The sequence below is a fragment of the Felis catus genome, chromosome B1, assembly GCF_018350175.1.
Source record: "Felis catus isolate Fca126 chromosome B1, F.catus_Fca126_mat1.0, whole genome shotgun sequence".
In the NCBI taxonomy this organism is placed as follows: Eukaryota; Metazoa; Chordata; class Mammalia; order Carnivora; family Felidae; genus Felis; species Felis catus.
This window is the reverse complement of record NC_058371.1, coordinates 6,609,459-6,628,294: the sequence shown is the minus strand read 5'-3', so window position 1 is coordinate 6,628,294 and position 18,836 is coordinate 6,609,459. Positions and strand designations below refer to the sequence as shown.

Sequence of the window (18,836 nt, the reverse complement as noted above, 5' to 3'; positions counted from 1 at the left end):
TGCCATTTTTCCATTGGATATTCTTTCATGCTTTGTTGAAGATTAGTTGGCCATACATTTGTGGGTCCATTTCTTGGCTCTTTATTCTGTTTCATTGATCTGAGTGTCTGTTTTTGTGCCAGTACCATACTGTCTTGACGATTACAGCTTTGTAATACAGCTTGAAGTCCAGAATTGTGATGCCTCCAGTTTTGGTTTTTCTTTTTCAGGATTGCTTTGGCTATTTTGGTGTCTTTTCTGGTTCCATACAAATTTTAGAATTGTTTGTTCCAGCTCTGTGAAGAGTGCATGTTATTTTGATAGGGACTGCATTGAATATGTGGATTGCTTTGGGTAGTACCGACATTTAAACAATATTTGTTCTTCTAATCCATGACCATGGAATGCTTTTCCATTTCTTTATGTCTTCTTTAATTTCTTTCATAAGTTTTCTATAGTTTCCAGCATACAGATCTTTTACCTCTTTGGTTAGGTTTATTCCTAGGTATTTTATGGTTTTTGGTGCAATTGTAAATGGGATCAATTCCTTCATTTCTCTTACTGCTGCTTCATTATTGGTGTATAAAAATGCAACCAAATTCTGTATGTTGATTTTATATCCTGTGATTTTGTTGAATTCACGTATCAACTCTAGCAGTTTTTTGGTGGTCTTCTGGCTGATTTGGATGCCTTTTATTTCTTTTTGTTGTCTCATTGCTGAGGCTAGGACTTCCAATGCTGTGTTCAACAACAGTGGTAAGAGTGGACATCCTTGTCGTGTTCCTGACATTAAGGGGGAAGGCTCTCAGTTTTTCCCCCATTGAGGATGATATTAGCAGTGGGTCTTTCATATATGGCCTTAATGATCTTAAGGCATGTTCCTTCTATCCCTACTTTCTTGAGCGTTTTTGTCAATATTTGTTCTTCCAATCCATGATTAAAAGGATGCTTTATTTTGTCAAATGGTTTTTTCTGCATCTATTGAGAGGGTCATGTGGTTCTTGTCCTTTTATTCATGTGATGTATCACGTTGATAGATTTGTGGATATGGAACCAGTCTTGCATCCCAGGAATAAATCCGACTTCATCGTGGTGAATAATTCTTTTAATGTATTGTTGGATTTGGTTTGCTAGTATCTTTTTGAGAATTTTTGCATTCATGTTTATCAGGAAGATAGGTCTGTAATTCTCCTCTTTAGTGGGGTCTTTATCTGGTTTTGGAATCAATGCAATGCTGGCCTCATTGAATGCATTTGAAGTTTTCCTTCCATTTCTGTTTTATGGAACAGCTTCAGAAGAATAGGTATTAACTCTTCTTTAAATGTCTGGTAGAATTCCCCCTGGAAAACCATCTGGCTCTGGACTCTTGCTTGTTGGGAGACTTTTGATTACTGATTCAATTTCTTTACTGGATATGGGTCTGTTAAAATTTTCTACTTCGTCCTGTTTCAGTTTTGGTGGTTTATATGTTTCTAGGAATTTGTCTATTTCTTCCAGATTGCTCAAATTGCTAATACTATTCTCTTATTGTTGAATTTCTGTGGTGTTGTTTTCTTTTTGTGTGTTTCTTTGATCTCTCCTCTTTCATTGGTGACTTTATTTGTGTCATTTCCTTTTTTTTTTTTTTTTTTTTGATAAATTTGGCTGGGAGTTTATCAGTTTTGCTTATTCTTTCAAAGAACAAGGTCATGGTTTTGTTGATCTGTTCTGTTTTGTTTTTAAATTTTGATATCATTGATTTCTGCTCTAACCTTTATTATTTACCTTCTTGTTTTGGACTTTATCTGCTATTCTTTTTTCCAGTTCCTTTAGGTGTAAGGTTATGTTGTGTATTTGAGACATTTCTTTCTTCTTTAGGAAGGCCTGGATTGCTATTTATTTCTCTCTTATGACCGTCTTTACTGCATCCCAGACTGTTGTGGACTGTTGTGTTTTCATTTTCACTGGCTTCCATGTACTTTTTAATTTCCCCTGTAGTTTCTTGATTAACCCATTTATTCTTTAGTAGGATGTTCTTTAATCTCCAAGTATTTGTGGTCTTTCCAGTTTTTTTCTTGTTGTTGTTTTCAAGTTTCATAATGTTGTGGTCTGAAAATAGGCATGGCATGATCTCCATCTTTTTGTACTTGTTCAGGGCTGATTTGTGACCTTTATGTGACTTATCCTGGAGAATGTCCCATGTGCACATGAGAAGAATGTGTATTCTGGTGCTTTAGGATGAAATGTTCTGAATATATCTGTTAAGTCCATTTGGTCCAGTGTGTAATTCAAAGCCATTGTTTCCTTGTTGATTTTCTGTTTAGGTGATCTTTCCATTGCTAAGTGGGGTGTTAAAGACTCCTACTATTATGGCATTATTATCAATGCATTTCTTTATGTTTGTGATTGATATATTTGGGTTCCTTCAAGTTGGGGACATAAATATTTACATTTGTCAGATCTGCTTGGTGGATAGACCCCCTAATGATGATATAATGCCCTTCTTTATCTCTTATTACAGTCTTTGTTTTAAAATCTAGTTTGATATGAATATGGCTATTCTGGCTTTCTTTTGATGTCCATCAGCATGAGAGATGGTTCTCTATCCCCTCACTTTCAATCTTCAGGTGTCTTTAGCTCTAAAATGAGTGTCTTAGAGGCATCATATGAATAGGTTTTTTTAAAAATACATTCTGATACTCTATATCTTTTGATTGGAGTGTTTAGTCCATTTACATTTAGAGTGGTTATTGAAAGGTATGAATTTAGTGCCATTGTGTTGCCTGTAGAGTTGGTGTTTCTGGTGATGTTCTCTGGTCATTTCTAATCTTTGTTGGTTTTGGTCTTTTTAATTTTGTTTTGTTTTTTCTCCACTCAAAGGAATCCTCCTTAAAATTTCTTGCAGACCTCATTTAGCAGTCTCAAACTCCTTTAGTTTTTGTTTGTATGGGAAACTGTTTATCTCTCCTTCTATTTGGAATGCCAGCATTGCTGGATAAAGAATTGTTGGCTGCATATTTTTTGTAATTCAGCCTGTTGAATATAACATGCCAATCCTTTCTAGCCTATCAAATTTCTGTGGACAAATCTGCTATGAACCTGATCTGTCTTCTTTTTAGGCAAGGACTTTATCTCCTTTGCTGCTTTTATAATTCTTTCCTTGTCTGTGTATTTTGTGAATTTGACTAGGATATGCCTTGGTGATGGTTGTTTTTTGTTGAATGTAATGGGAGTTCTCTGTGCTTCTGGGATTTTGATATCTGTGTCCTTCCCCAGATTGGGGAAGTTTTCAGCTACAGTTTGCTCATATGAACCTCTGCCCCTTTTTCTCTCTCTTCTTCTTCTGGGACTCCTACGATTCAAATGTTAATCCTTTTTTAAAAAGCATTTTTTAAGTTTATTTATTTGCTTTGAGAGAGAGATTCAGAGTACACAAGTCGGGGAGGGGCAGAAAGAATACAAAAATCCCAAGCAGACTCCACACTGTCAATGCAGAGCTCGATGCGGGGCTTGAACCCATGAACTGTGAGATCATGACCTGAGCTGAAATTAGGAGTCATCCGCTTAACAGACTGAGCCCAATATTAGTCCTTTTTAATACAGTTCTTTAAGTCTTGTATTGTGATCTTTTGCCTTTGTTTCCCTCTTTTTTTCTGCTTCATTACTACCCAACTTCTTCACTACTCTGCTTACTCCATCCTTGCTGTCACAGCATCCTTTGAGATTGCATCTTGTTTAAAGCATTTTTAATTTTGGCCTGACTAGATTTTAGTTCTTTTTTCTCCACAGAAAGGAATTCTCAGGTGTCTTCTATGCTTTTTCAACCCTAGCTTGTATTCTTATAATCTTGGTTTTAATTCTAGATCAGACATCTTATATCTGTGTTGATAAATCCCTGGCTGTAATTTCCTCCTGTGTTTTTGGGGTGAATTGATCCATTTTGTCATTTTTGGAGGAAGAAAAATATTAATACAATAAAAAATTATAATTAAAAAACTAAAAACAGAACAAACCAAATAAAGGAAGCTAGATCCTAGGTGTTTTGTCTGTTTGTTGAGAGAAGCTTGATAGAATAGAGAAAAAAGAGGGGAAAAAAAAGTTTAAAAAAATTTTAAATAATAGAATAAAATAAATATAAAATATAATTAAAAAAATAAAAAACAAAAAAGAATGTGCTCTTTTTGTATCCAAGAAAGAGAAAGAAAAGAAAGAAAAAAGAAAACAACTTCAGCAAAAACAGAAGCAAAGAAAACAAACAAATAAATGAACCAGCAACCAGAATGAAACTTGAATGAAGTTACATCCTGTTTCCCCTAGAACTGAAAGTTTGCAGTGCACTATAGTCTGTAGACTATTAAGCAGGTGGAAGGGATTTGTGCTGTTCTTCTGGGAGATGTGCCTGGAGGGTGCAGTTGGGCAGGACTTGGTGTAATGCCGCTGTTCTCCACTTGGTAGCGCTGCTTAACTTATTGGGGTCGAACCATATGGTGCATGCATGTGTGCACATGGGCTAGAAGTGGAAATGGCTTCACCCAGCTCCCTAGTCTCTGCCTCAGGAGTGATACATCCTTACCAACCCATGATCAAGCAGCCTTCTTTTGTCTCAGGCCCCTGTCAGCTCCCTACCTCCAACTTGTCTGTGTCTGAGCTGTCCACCTGCCAGGTGGCACCTCCCTTCAGAGTTTTATCTCAGCTGGGGTTGTGTTTCAAACCCCACACTTCAGAGACCCCCATGGCTCAGACTCCCACCAATTCTCTGGTGGAGGGTCTGGCTGAGCAACAGCCAGTTCCAGGTTTTGCTGCCCTTGGCATTTTTGTTCCAGTATCAGTAAATGTGGCTATTCTGTCTCTACTGGGACCTGTGCCTGCAGGGAGGCTTATGATCTCTACCAAATGCACTCCAACCAGGGGAACCACTTCTCCCAGCATGGCACATTGACCCCTTGGACCCTGCTGTCTGCTCCTGGGATTTGACCTGCTTCCTCACCAGAGCACCGCCAGTCACTGAGCTCCAAAATCAGACTCTGTGCTTCACTGTTTATAGATTGCTGGTGGTATTGAAACCCTCTCCTTTCCCCCTATCATTGTTCTTGGAGAACAGATTTCTTGTTCAGTCCCTTGCAAGTGTTTTCACTCTTTTTATCTCCAGCTACTTTCAGGGGAGTGCTTTCCTTGCAGGATCCCAATGTGCCACACTCTCCCCCTTCTCCTCTCCTTCTCCTTTCTCCATGAGAATCACTTCCTCCCCTCTGCAGTTCCACGGCTTTTCTTTCCCCCAGTTCACCTCTCTGCACCACATACTTGCCAAGTTCTCCAGCTCCAATTATGTAGATCGTTGCATTAATCCTCGAATCAATTTTCTAGGTGTTCAAAATGGTTTGGTGCTGATCTAGCTGTGTTTCAGAGATGCGACAAGCTCTGGGTCCCCATAATACTCTGCCGTCTTAACTCCTCTCTCTCCTCCATTTCTGACAACCACCAGTCTTTTCTCTGAGTTGAATGTTTTTTTGTTTGTAGACACCACATATAAGTGAACCCATAAGAATTTGTCTCTGTCTGACTTATTTCATTTAGCATAATGCCCTTAAGTTCATTCATGTTTTCACATAAGGCAAGATTTTATTCTTTTCTATGGCTGAATAATATCCATGACACACACCCCACATTTTATTTGTCCATTCATCTGTCAGGGGATACAGTCTTTGCCCCCATATCATGGCTATTATATAAATGCTGCAATGAACATGAGAGTGTATGTATCTTTTCGTTAGTCTATTCATTTTTTTTTTTTTTTTTTTTTTTTTTTTTTTTTTTTTTTTTTTTTTTTTAGTAAATACCCACAGTTGGAGCCGCTGGACCATATTGTAGTTCAATTTGTTATATTTTCAGAAATTTTTAAACTGTTTTTCATAGTGGCTACACCAATTTACATTTCTGCCAACAGCATAAAATATTCTCTTTACTCAACATCCTTGCCTATGCTTGTTATCTCTTGTTTATTTGTTTTTAGTAATATCCTTACAGGCGTGAGACGATAGCTCATCATGGTTTGGGTTTGCATTTCCCTGATGGTTAGTGATGTTGAGCATCTTTTTATGTGTTTGTTGGCCATCTGTATATCTTTAGAAAATATCTATTTAGGTCCTCTGCACATTTTCTTAATCATATTGTTTGATTTTTTTCCCTATTGAATTGTATAACTTCTTTATTTTAAATACTAACCCCTTATGAGATATGACTTGCAAATATTTTGCTCATTCTGTAGAGTGCTTTTATGCTTTGTTGATGGTTTCCTGTGCAGAAGGTTTTTAGTTTGCTATAGTCCTTGTTTGTTTTTGCTTTTGTTGCCTTGCTTTTGGTGTCAACTCCAAAAAAATCATTGCTAAGAATGATATCAAGGAGCTCCCCCTGCCATGTTTTGTTCTAGGAGTTTTATAGTTGGAAGTCTTGCATTCAAGCTATTAATCCATTTTTACTTTTTTGTGTATAAAGCGCTATAGTGGTCCAGTTTCATTCTTTTGCATGTGGCTCTCAAGTTTTTCCAGAACCATTTATTGAAGAGATTGTTTTCCCATTTATATTTTTGGCTCTGTTTTATAAGCTAAACGACTGCACATGTGTGAGTTTATTTCTGGGATCTCAATTCTGTTTCATTGATCTTTGTGTCTCTTCTTTTGCCAACACCATACTGTTTTGATTACCGTGGCTTTATAATAGTGTTTGAAATCAGGGCATGTAATTCCCCCAGCTTTGTTCTTTCTCAAGGTTGTTTTCACTGTTTGGGGTTGTTTGTGATTTCATACAAATTTTAGGATTTTTTTGCTACTTTGTAAAAATTGCCTTTAGAATTTTGATAGCGGGTGGCAACCTGGGTTGCTCAGTCAGTTGAGCGTCTGACTTCAGCTCAGGTCATGAACTTGTGGTTCATGGGTGTGAGCCCCACGTCAGGTTCTGTGCTGACAGTTAGGAGCCTGGAGACTGCTTTCGATTCTGTGTCTCCTTCTCTCTCTAACCCTCCCCCACTCGTGATCTGTCTCTTTCTCTCTTAAAAATAAATAAAGATTAAAAAAATTAAATAGGATTTTGATAGGAATTATATAGGCATATGTCTGTTGATTGTTAATTCTTCTAATTCATGATTAAGAATTCGTTACATTTATTTATGTCTTTAATTTCTTTCATTAATATTTTATAGTTATATCATTGTATAGTGCATGATTAATATTGCATAGTTATCAAGGTACAGGTCTTTTGCTTCCTTGATTAAATTTATTAGTAGATATTTGATTCTTTATGTAATTAGAAATAGGTTTTCTTAGTTTCTTTCTGATAGTTTGTTATTAGTGCATATAAATACACAGGATTTTTATTTATTGATTAGTATCCTGTAACTGTCCTGAGTTTTATTCATTCGAACAGTTATTTGGTGGAGTACTTAGGGTTTGCTATATATATATCACCTGAAAATGGTGACAGTTTTGCTTCCATTCTAATTTCAATGTGTTTAATTTATTATTATTTTGACTAATTCCTCTGGTTATGACTTCTAGTACTGTGATGAATAAAAATAGCAAGAGGTGGGCATCCTTGTCTTATAACTGATTTTGGAGGAAAGCTTTCAGCTTTTCACCATTCAGTGTAATGTTAGCTAAGTGCTTGTCATAGGTGACCTTTCTGTCATGTTGAGTTATGTCCCCTCGATACCTACTCTGTTGAGAGCTTTATTGTGAATGGGTGTTGAATTGTTAAAATTCTCTTTCTGCAGATATTGAGATGATAATATGATAGTTTACTGAAGTATATTTGAGATGCGATATATTAATTTCAGGTGTACCACACAGTGATTTGACATTTATATACCTTATGAAATGAACACAATATGTCTGGTTACCATCTGTCTACCATACATAGCTATTAGAATCCTATTGACTATATTGTCTATGCTGTACTTACATCTCTGTGGCTTATTTTAAAACTAAAAGTTTGTACCTCTCAATCCCCTTGAAATATCTTGACCAAGCTCCTGCCCCCATCCCTTTGGCAACCACAAGTTTTTTTTTTCTCTGTACTTATGAGTCCTTTTCTGCTTTTGTTTTATTCATTTGTTTTGTTTTTTAGATTCCACATATAAGTGAAATCACAAGGTATTTGACTTATTTCCCTTACATAATATATTCTAGGTCCATCCACGTTGCTGCAAATAACAAGATTACATTCTTTTTATGGCTGAGTAAAATTATTTAAAAAAAATTTTTTTTAATGTTTATTTTTGAGAGAGAGAGAGAGAGAAAGAGCATGAGTGGGGGAGGAGCAGAGAGAGAGGGAGACACAGAATCGGAAGCAGGCTCCAGGCCCTGAGCTGTCAGCACAGAGCCTGACGTGGGGCTCGAACTCAGGAACTGCGAGATCATGACCTGAGCTGAAGTCAGACGCTCAACTGACTGAGCCACCCAGGCACCCCTTTTGTAGTTTTTTTTTTTAATGTTTATTTTTTGAGAGAGAGACAGACAGGGTGTGAGTGGGGGAGAGGAAGAGAGAGGAGACCCAGAATCCCAAGTAGGCTCCAGGCTCTGAGCTGTTAGCACAGAGCCCGATGCAAGGCTTGAACCCATGAGCCATGTGATCATGACCTGAGCCGAAGTCCGCCGCTTAACTGAGGCACCCAGGCGCCCCTTTTTGTAGTTTTTATGGCTGGTTTTGTTAGCAGAATAATGCTGGCCTTACAGAAATTGGAAAGTGTTCTTTTTCAAACTTTTATGTAATAATTTGAGAATAGGTATTAACTCATCTTAAAGTGTTGAGTATCATTTATCTATTAAGATGGCTGGTCCTAGACTTTGGTTTGTTGGGAGCTTTTTGATTCCTGATTCAACTTTATTATAAGTAATCAGCCTGTTTAGATTTTTTTTCCCCCAATTCAATCTTGGAAGATTATATGTTTGTAGAAATGTATCCAATTATTTTTTTGTGGAACGATTTATTATTTAATCATTTGTTGTAGTTGCTTACAATCCTTTGTATTTTCTTGGTGTTGGTTGTAACTTCTTTTATTTCTGATTCAGATTTTTTTTTTTAAATGAGTCGAGGTAAAGTTTTATCAGTTTTGTTTATCTTTCAAAGAACTAGCTTAGTTTCTGTAATCTTTTATGTTGTCTTTTTATACACTGTTACTTATTCCCACTCTGGTCTTTATTATTTATTTCCTTCTACTAACTTTGGGCTTTGTTGGGTTTTCCTAGTTCCTTTAGTATAAGGTTAGATCGTTGGAGATTTTTTTTTTCTTCTTCTTACGTAGGGCTGTATTGCCTGCATAATTCATTCTTATAACTGCTTTACTGTGTTCCATAGATTTTATTTTTTTTATTTTTATTTTTATTTTTTAACGTTTAATTTTTGAGACAGAGAGAGACAGAGCATGAACGGGGGAGGGGTAGAGAGAGGGAGACACAGAATTGGAAGCAGGCTCCAGGCTCTGAGCCATCAGCCCAGAGCCCGACGAGGGGCTCGTCAAGGGGCTGGAACTCACGGACCGCGAGATCGTGACCTGAGCTGAAGTCGGACGCTTAACCGACTGAGCCACCCAGGTGCCCCTGTGTTCCATAGATTTTAGAATAATGTTTCCGTTTTATTTGTCTGAAGATATTTTTCGATTTTTCTTTGATTTTTTTTTTAATTGACATAACGGTTGTTTAGTAGCATGCTGTTAAGTAGTCTGTTAATATTTTTCCAGTTTCTTCCCCCAGTAAGTAATTCCTAGTTTCATACTATTGTGGTCAGAAAAGACGGTTGGTATCATTTCAATTTCTTTAATTTACTGAGACCTGTTTTGTGGCCTAATATGTGGTCTATCCTGGAGAACGTTCTATATATACTTGAAATGTATATATGTTCTGTGTTGTTTGGATGGAATGTTCTGTGTGTATCTGTTAACTCCATCTGGTCTAATGTACTGTGTAAGGCCAATGCTTTCTTACTGATTTTTTTTTTTTTTTTTTTTTGTGGATCAACTATCCATTGAAGTAAGTGGAATGTTAAAGTTCCCTACTATTTTGAAATTGCTGTGAATTTCTTTCTTAATATTTGCTTTACATATTTAGGTGTTTCTATGTTGGGCATATAGATATTTATAATTGATGTATATTGTGGAATTGATCCTTTTATTATGTAATGCTTTTTTTTTTTGGTCTCTTGCTATATTCTGTTTTAAAGTCTTTTCCCCACCTGATGTAAGTGTTGCTGCCCCAGCTTTTAAACACTTCATTTGCATGGACTCTTGTCCTATTTTTCACTTCAAAGTTAGATGTGTTTTTAGTTCTTAAATGAGTTTCTTGTAGATGGCATATAAATGGGACTTATTTTTTTTTACCTATTCAGTGACCTTATATCTTTCTTTTGATTGGAGCATTTAGATGATTTACCTTTAAAGTAATTATTTATTTGTAGTTCTTCTCTATTCCTTTTTTGTCTTGCTCTCTTATTTTGTGATTTGAGAAATTTAGTGTTAGTATTCCTTTTTCTTTATTTTTGAATATCTGTTACAAGCTTATGGTTTATAGTTAACACGAGGGTTATATATAACACCCTGTGTATATAGCAGTCTATTTTAAGCTGAAAAGTGCTTAATGTCAAACACATTCTAAAAGAACTGTCTTTATCTAACTTCCCGTATATTTTGTGATTTGTTATCTGTTTTACATAGCAACAAAAGATTTTTTTTCTTTTATAATTTGCTTCTACTTAGGGCGTTTCTAGTACAGAAGACTCTTGAGTATTTCTTGTAAGATCACTTTAGTGACGATAAACTCGTTTAACTTTTGTTTGCTTGAAAAATCTTTCTCTTTCCTTCACTTCTCAATGACAACCTTGCCAAGTAGAGTATTCTTGGTTCTAGGCATTTTTCTCTTCAGCTCTTTGAATATATTTTGCCACTCCCTTCTGGCGTGAAGTCTTATGGGTGTTACCTTGTATGTACCTAATTGTTTTTCTTCTGCTTTTAAAATTCTCTAATTTTTGAAATATTAGTTACTATATGTCTTAGTGTGGACTTCTTTGTGTTTATTTTGTTTGGGGATCTCTCACCTTTCTGGAGCTGGATGTCTGTGTCCTTCCCCAAGTTAGTGAAGTTTTCAGAAATTATTTCTTTAAGTTTTTCTCTCTTGTCCTTCTGAGATTCCTATAATGTAAGTATTAGTATGCTTGATATTATCCCAGGGGGTCCTTAAATTGTTACCATTTAATTTTTTTTTTCTTTTTGCTGTTCAGCTTGGATGTTTCTACTACCATGTCTTTGAGATTGCTGATTGGCTTTTCTTAGCCTCAGAAATCTGTTGATTTCTTCTAGTGTGTTTTTCAGTTATTCTTCAGCACCGAAACATATATAGTTATATTTTATCTCTTTGTTGAAGTTCTTACTGTGTTGATCCATTCTCTCGGTTCAGGGAGCATCTTTGTGACTTTTACCTTGAAGTCTTTATCAGGTCCATTGTTTATCTCCATTTCATTTAGTTCTTTATCTGAGGTTTTGTCTTTTTCTTTCCTTTGGAATATATTTCTCCGTCTCCTCATTTGGTTTATCTGTATGGTTTTCTATGTATTATTTAGATCAGCTGTATTACCATTCTCGAAAGAGTGGTCTTATGTTAGATGCATCCTGTGGCTCTCAGAAGCACAATCCTCCCTGGTTACCAGAACCGAGCCCTCCGCCAGTATCCCCTGCAGGCAGCCTTCTCTTGTGGCTGCAGTGTGACGGCTCCAGCAAGATGGTGGGTGGAGCTGGCCCCTGGATTGGCCGGCTGAGAGGACTGGCAACATCTGCTGGGGGTGCCCTGGTGGGCAGGGCTGGCCCCAGGTTTGGCTGGCTGTTAGGCCCAGTTATGAATATTGCAGGTGTGCTGGTAGGTGAGGTTTGCCCTGACTAATGCAGGGGCCCCTTTTAAGCGACCCAGTTTACAGCTGAGACTGCCTACTGGATGTGGCAGAACAGTAGCCACTCTGTGGGGTGCTGGTGCCATCTGAGTCCATTCATCAGGTTTGGCAGTGAGGTTCCACAGGAGGGGAAAGGGGACAACAGTGCTGGCTGAGGCCACCATCAGGTTTGGTGGGTTGGGAGCTGCTTTGGGAGAGCTCCAGAGTGGGCAGATGGGGAGGAGTGTGTCTGCAGGGGAAGATAGTGGAAGGGTAGGGGTTGCTAGCAATGTATATGAAGGTGTCAGAACTGGCACTCACCAGCATCAAGCCTGCTAGGCAGAAGGACGTCAAGAAAAATGGCACCTGCCTGCACTTTGATCCCTGGATAAAGTTCCTACAGAATTCTGTTCCTCCAGCATACAACCTAAAATTAGTCGGTAATCTTCACGTAATGTCCCAGGTGCGTTTCAGACTGCTGCCTCTGTGCTAAGTCTCGGAGCAAGTGAGTTCATGTACTTGCACTTTAACAGCAGAGCCTCCGCTTTCTAGAGCCCTCTGGCTCTCCTGGTGGTGATTCTGGTTGGTTTTTGAAGATCCTTGAGGTGAGTACAACTGATGTTTAAAGCCAGATTTTATGGGAGTTGATCTTGGCAGTGGTACCTATGGTAGGGGGGGTATTGTCTGGGGTGGGGCTTGAAGCCTTTGCTCCTGAGGAAGGACCTCCAAGTCTGTGATCCTTCTCTTTGTGGGTCACCATGCCAGGGATGTGGGTCACCATGCCAGGGATGTGGGTCCTGAACTGAATGTGTTTCTGCCTCATCTCCCCATCTTGATGTGGCTTTTTCCTTATATCTTTAGCTGTGGAACAGCTGGTATGCTAGTCGTTAGGTCTTCTCAGACCTTGGTATGTCCATGGGAAGGGGTGAGCACAGGATCTTGGCGTGTATGCCATGTTGAGTGAGAGCCTCTAATGATATAGTTTTTATCCTTCATTTTATTTTGTGGTATCACATGGATGGATCTGCAGATACTGAACCTTCTTGTGTTCCGGAATAAATCTCATTTGACCATCATTTAGGTCTTTTAATGCGTTATTGAATTTGTTTTGTTAATATTCCATGGGCGATTTTTCAACCTATATTCATCATGGATATCGCCTGTCATTTTTTCTTTATTTTTTGATCGTGTCCTCTGGTTTTGCTATTGGGGTAACACAGGCCTTACAGAACAGTTTGGAAAAATCCCCTTTTCTTTAACTTTTAAAAAGTATTTGAAAAAGATTGGTATTTCTTCTTTAAAAGTTGCATTGGGGTGCTTGGGTGGCTCAATTGGTTAAATGTCTGACTTCGGATCAGGTCATGATCTCGCGATTTGTGAGTTCGAGCCCTGTGTCGGGCTCTGTGCTGACAGCTCGGAGCCTGGAGCCTGCTTCAGATTCTGTGTCTGCCTCTCTCTCTGCCCGTCCCCTGCTCGTACTCTGTCTCTCTCTCCTTGAAAAATAAACATTAAAAAAAATATTTTTTTAAGTTGTGTAAAATTCACCAGTAAAACTGTGTGATCCTTAAGTTTTTTGTTGTTGTTGTTGGAAGGGTTTTCATTACTGATTGAATCTCTTCATTAGTAGTTGGTCTGTTCAGATTTTATATTTCTTCCTGATTCAGTCTAGGTAGATTTTATATTTTTAGGAATTTACCCATTTCTTCTAGATTGTCAAATGCATTGGTTTATAATAGTTCATATTAGTCCTTTTTGATCCTTCGTATTTCTGTGGTATCAGTTGTAACGTCTCTTTTTTCATGTCTGAATTTGAGTTCTCCCTTTTTTTCCTGGAGAATCTAGTTAGAGGTTTGTCAAATTTTGTTTATTTTTTCAAAGAATCAGCTCTTAGTTTATTGATTTTTTTCCCCCACTGTCTTTTTAATCTCTATTTATTTCTACTCTAGTAGTTTTTCCTTCTTTCTACTATTTTATTTTTCTAGTTCCTTGAGTTGTAAGATTAGGTTAATTGAGTTACTTCTTATTTCCTGATGTAGGCCTTTCTTGCTATGAACTTTCCTCTTAGAACTTTTGCTATGAACTTTCTTGCTATGAACTTTCCTGCTTTTGCTATATCCTATAGGTTTTGGTATAATTTATTCCCGCTTTTATTTGTTCAAGCTGTGTTTTAATTTCTATTTTGTTTCTTCATTGACCCATTTGTTCACAGTATATTGTATAATCTCCACATGTTAGTGAACTTTCTAGTTTTCTTATTGACATCAATTTCTAGTTTCATAATGCTGTGGTGAGAAAAGGTCCTGGTTATGATTTCAATCTTCTTAAATTATTAAGACTTGCTTTGTGGCCTGACATGGATGTATCCTGAAGAATGTTCCATGTGCCCTTAAGTGAATGTTTATGTTGTTGCTTTTGGATAGAATGTTCTCTATATATCTAAGAAGTCTGGTCTAATGTGTTAAGGCCAGTGTATCCTTATTTATTTTCTGTCTTTATGATCTATCCATTGATGTATATCAGATATGCACGTTCTTGACTATTGTTATGCAGCATTCTGTTTCTCCCTTTACATTTTTTTAAATGTTTGTTTTTGAGAGAGAGAGAGCGAGAGAGAGCGAGAGAGAGCGAGAGAGAGAGAGCACGAGCAGGGGAGGGGCAGAAAGAGGAGACACAGAATCCGAAGCAGGCTCCAGGCTCTGAGCTGTCAGCACAGAGCCTGATGTGGGGCTGGAACCCATGGACTGTGAGATCATGACCTGAGTTGAAGTCGGACGCTAAACCAACTGAGCCACCCAGATACCCCTCTCTGTCTCTCCCTTTTAAATTTAATATTTTCTTTACATATTTAGGTGCTACCGTGTTGGTTGCATAAATATTTACAAATTTTATATGTACATGTTGGATTGACCCATTCATCATTGTATAATGACCTTCTTTGTCTGCTGTTGCAGTCTTTGATTTAAAGTCCATTTTGTTTGGGGGCACCTGGGTGGCTCAGTCGGTTAACCATCTGACTTCAGCTTGGGTCATGATCTCACGAGCCCCGCGTTGGGCTCTGTGCTGACAGCTTGGAGCCTGGAGCCTGCTTCAGATTCTGTGCCTCCTTCTCTCTCTTCACCCCTCCCCCACTCACAGTCTGTCTGTCTCTCTCAAAAATAAATAAACATTAAAAAAATTAAAAAAATAAATAAAAAATAAAGTCCATTTTGTCTGATATAAGTGTAGCTACCCCAACTTTCTTTTCATTTCCATTTCCATGAAATATTTTCATCCCTTTGATTTGTGTGTGTGCTTAAAGCTGAAATATGTCTTCGAAGGTAACATATACTTAGGTTTTTTTTTTAAACCATTTAAGCACAGTGTCTTATGAATGGAAAATGTACTCCATTTACAATTTGAATTACTTATTACAATTTGAATTGCTTATTACAATTTGAATTATTTCCTGTTTTGTAATTCTTCTCTATTTCTTATTGTCTTATTCCCTTAATTTGTGGTTTGCTGACTTTCTCTAGCAGTATGAATACACACTTTAATCTTTTCTTTACTATAAGCTTGTTGTGTGCTTACCAGGAGACTTACATATAACAACTTAGGTTTGTAACAGTCATTTTGATAACAACTTAAGTTTAAATGTATTCTAAAGTTCTATATTTATACTCCCTTCACCATAGTTGGTTTTTGATGTCACATTTTCTATCTTTTTATATTGTACATCTATTGTTTTTACTTTTTAAAAAAATTTTTTTTAATGTTAATTTATTTTTGAGACAGAGGGAGACAGAGTGCAAATGGGGGAGGGGCAGAGAGAGAGGGAGAGACAGAATCGGAAGCAGGCTCCAGGCTCTGAGCTGTCAGCACAGAGCCTGACGTGGGGCTTGAACTCACGAACCATGAGATCATGACCTGAGCCGAAGTCGGAAGTCCAACTGACTGAGCCACCCAGGCACCCCTTACTTCCTTTTTTAAAGTTTTTATTTAAATTTCAGTTGCCATACAGTGTAATAATAGTTTCAGGTGTATAGTATAGTGATTCAACCCTTCCATACCTCACTCCGTGCTCATCACAAGTGTGCTCCTTAATCCCCATCACCTATTTTCCCCATCCCCCCCCCCTTTGGTAACCATCAGTTTGTTCCCTATTGTTTAGAGTCTGTTTCTTGGTTTTCTTCTCTCCCTCTTTTTCCCTTTGCTCATTTGCTTCTCAAATTCCCCATATGAGTTAAATCATATGGTATTTGTCTTTCTCTGGCTGACTTACTTCACTTAGCACAATACTCCCTAGCTCCATCCATGTTGTTGCAAATGGCAAGATTTCATTCTTTTTTATGGCTGAGTAATATTCCATTATATGTGTAGATGCCACAAAGTAGGTGGTAATGCCTTAACTGTATGCGTGTTGTGAGGCCCAGGGGCCTCTTCCATCCTTGTCAAGGGCAGTGCTAACCTTCTCTCTTTTCATACAGTGTGTGTGTGTGTGTGTGTGTGTGTGTGTGTGTGTGTGTGTGTACACCACCTTTTCTTTATCCATTTATCAGTCCGTGGACATTTGGGCTATTGCCATACTTTGGCTATTGTTGATAATGCTGCTATAAACATTGAGGTACATGTATCCCCTTGAATTCGTATTTTTGTATTCTTTGGGTAAATACCTTGTAGTGCAATTGTTGGTCATAAGGTAGTTCCATTTTTAACTTTTTGAGGAACCTCCACACTGTTTTCCACAGTATCTGCTGCAGTTTGCATTCCCACCAGCAGTGTAAGAGGGTTCCCCTTTCTCCACATCTTTGCCAGCAACTGTTGGTTTTTTTTGGTTGATTTTAGCCACTCTGACAGGTGTGAGGTGATGACTCCTTGTGGTTTTGATTTGTATTTCCTTGATGAAGAGTGCTATTGAGCATCTTTTCATGTATCTATTGGCCATCTCTTTGTCTTCTTTGGAGAAATTTCTATTCACGCAGCTGCCCTTTTTTAAATTGGATTGTTCATTTTTGTGTGTTGAGTTTTATAAATGGTCTCTATTTATAAATGTTCTATATATTTTAAAGCGATACTAACCCTTTATCAGATATGTTATTTGCAAATATCTTCTTCCATTCTGTAGGTTATCTTTTAGTTTTGTGGATGGTTTCTTTTGCTGTACAGATGCTTTTCATTTTGATATAGTCCCAAGAGCATTTTGTTTTGTTTCCCTTGCCTTAGGAGATATATCTAGAATGAACTTAATATGGCCAATGTCAAAGACACTACCGCCTGTGTTCTCCTCTAGGATTTTTATGGTTTCAGGGCTCACATTTAGGTCTTTTATCCAAGTTGAATTTATTTTTGTTTATCACATAAGAAAGTGGTCCAGTTTCATTCTTTTGCATGTAGCTGGCCAGTTTTCCCAACACCATTAAAGAGATTCTTTTTTCCACTGGCTATTCATTCTTACTTTGTTGGAGATTAGTTGACTGTACAGTTTTGGGTTCGTTTCTGGATTTTCTGTTTTGCTCTATTGATCTATGTGTCTATTTGTGTGCCAGTACCACAATGTTTTGATCACTATGACTTTGTAATTTAAGTCCAGAATTGTGATGCCTTCAGCTTTGCTTTTCTTTAAGATTGATTTGGCTATCCAGGGTCTTTTGTGGTTCCATACAAATTTTAGGATTCTTTGCCTAGCTCTATAAACATTGCTGTTGGTGTTTTGATAGGGACTGCATTAAATGTGTAGGTTATTTTGCACAGTGTAAGTATTTTAACAATATTCTTGCAATCCATGGTCATGGAATATCTTTCCATTTCTTTGTGTCGTCTTCAGTTTCTGTCATCAGGGTTTCGTAGTTTTCAGAGTACAGATCTTTCACCTCTTTGGTTAGGTTTGTTCCAAGGTATCTTACTGTTTTTGGTGCAGTTGTAAACGGGATTGATTTCTGTTTCTCTTTCTGCTGCTCCATTATTGGTGTATAGAAATACAACAGATTTTTGTACATTGATTTTTGTATCCTACAACTTGACTGAACTTGTTTATCAGTCCTGCAGTTTTTTGCTGGAGTCTTTTTCAGTTTTACATAAAGAGTATCATGTCATCTGCAAATAGTCAAAGTTTGACTTCCTCCTTGCCAATTTGGATGCCTTTTATTTCTTTTTGTTGTCTGATATGAAAAACTATGTCAACAAATTGTACAACATTGAAGAAATGGATAAATTCTTAGAACCACATAAACGACCAAAACTCAAACAGGAAGAAATAGAAAATTTGAACAGACTGATAACCAGCAAAGACATTGAATGAGTTATCAAAAAACCCCCTACAAACAAAAGTCCAAGACCAGATGGCTTCACAGGTGAATTCTACCAGACGTTTAAAGAAGAGTTAATACATACTCTTCTCAAACTATTCCATAAAGTAGAAATGAAGGAAAACTTCCAAATTCATTCTATGAGGCTAGCATTTCCTGATACCAAAGCCAAATAAAAACGTCACTAAAAAAAAAGAACTATGGGTCAATATCCCCGATGAACAGGATGCAAAAATTCTCAATAAATACTAGCAAACCGAATCCAACAATACGTTTAAAAAAATCATTTGCCACAATCAAGTGGGGGTTTTACTCCTGGGTTGCGAGGCTTTTTCAGTATTTGGAAATCAATCAATGTGCTACACCACATTAGTAAAAGAAAGGTTAGGGACCATAAGATTATTTCAATAGATGCAGAAAAAGCAATTAACAAAGTACAACGTCCATTTATGATAAAAACCTCAATAAGGTAGGTTTAGAGGGAGCACACCTAACATAATTAAAGACCATATATGAAAAACCCGCAGCTAATATTCTCAATGGGGAAAAACTGAGGGCTTTTCCTCTATAGTCAGGAACAAGACACAGTAATCCACTCTTATCACTGTTATTTAACATAGTACAGGCAACAGGTTTTAAAATATGACAATATATACGGCTCTTTGGACTACAACTGAAAAAACCTTCTGA

The 18,836-nt window shown here is 37.4% G+C and overlaps 1 non-coding gene across 1 annotated transcript; it reads right to left on the bottom strand.

The window, feature by feature from the left end:
- Positions 1 to 16,209: 16,209 nt before the first annotated feature.
- On the bottom strand, positions 16,210 to 16,331 carry LOC111560358. Its single transcript, XR_002742103.1, has one exon. It is a non-coding gene; the product is annotated as a U6atac minor spliceosomal RNA (small nuclear RNA).
- Positions 16,332 to 18,836: the final 2,505 nt, after the last annotated feature.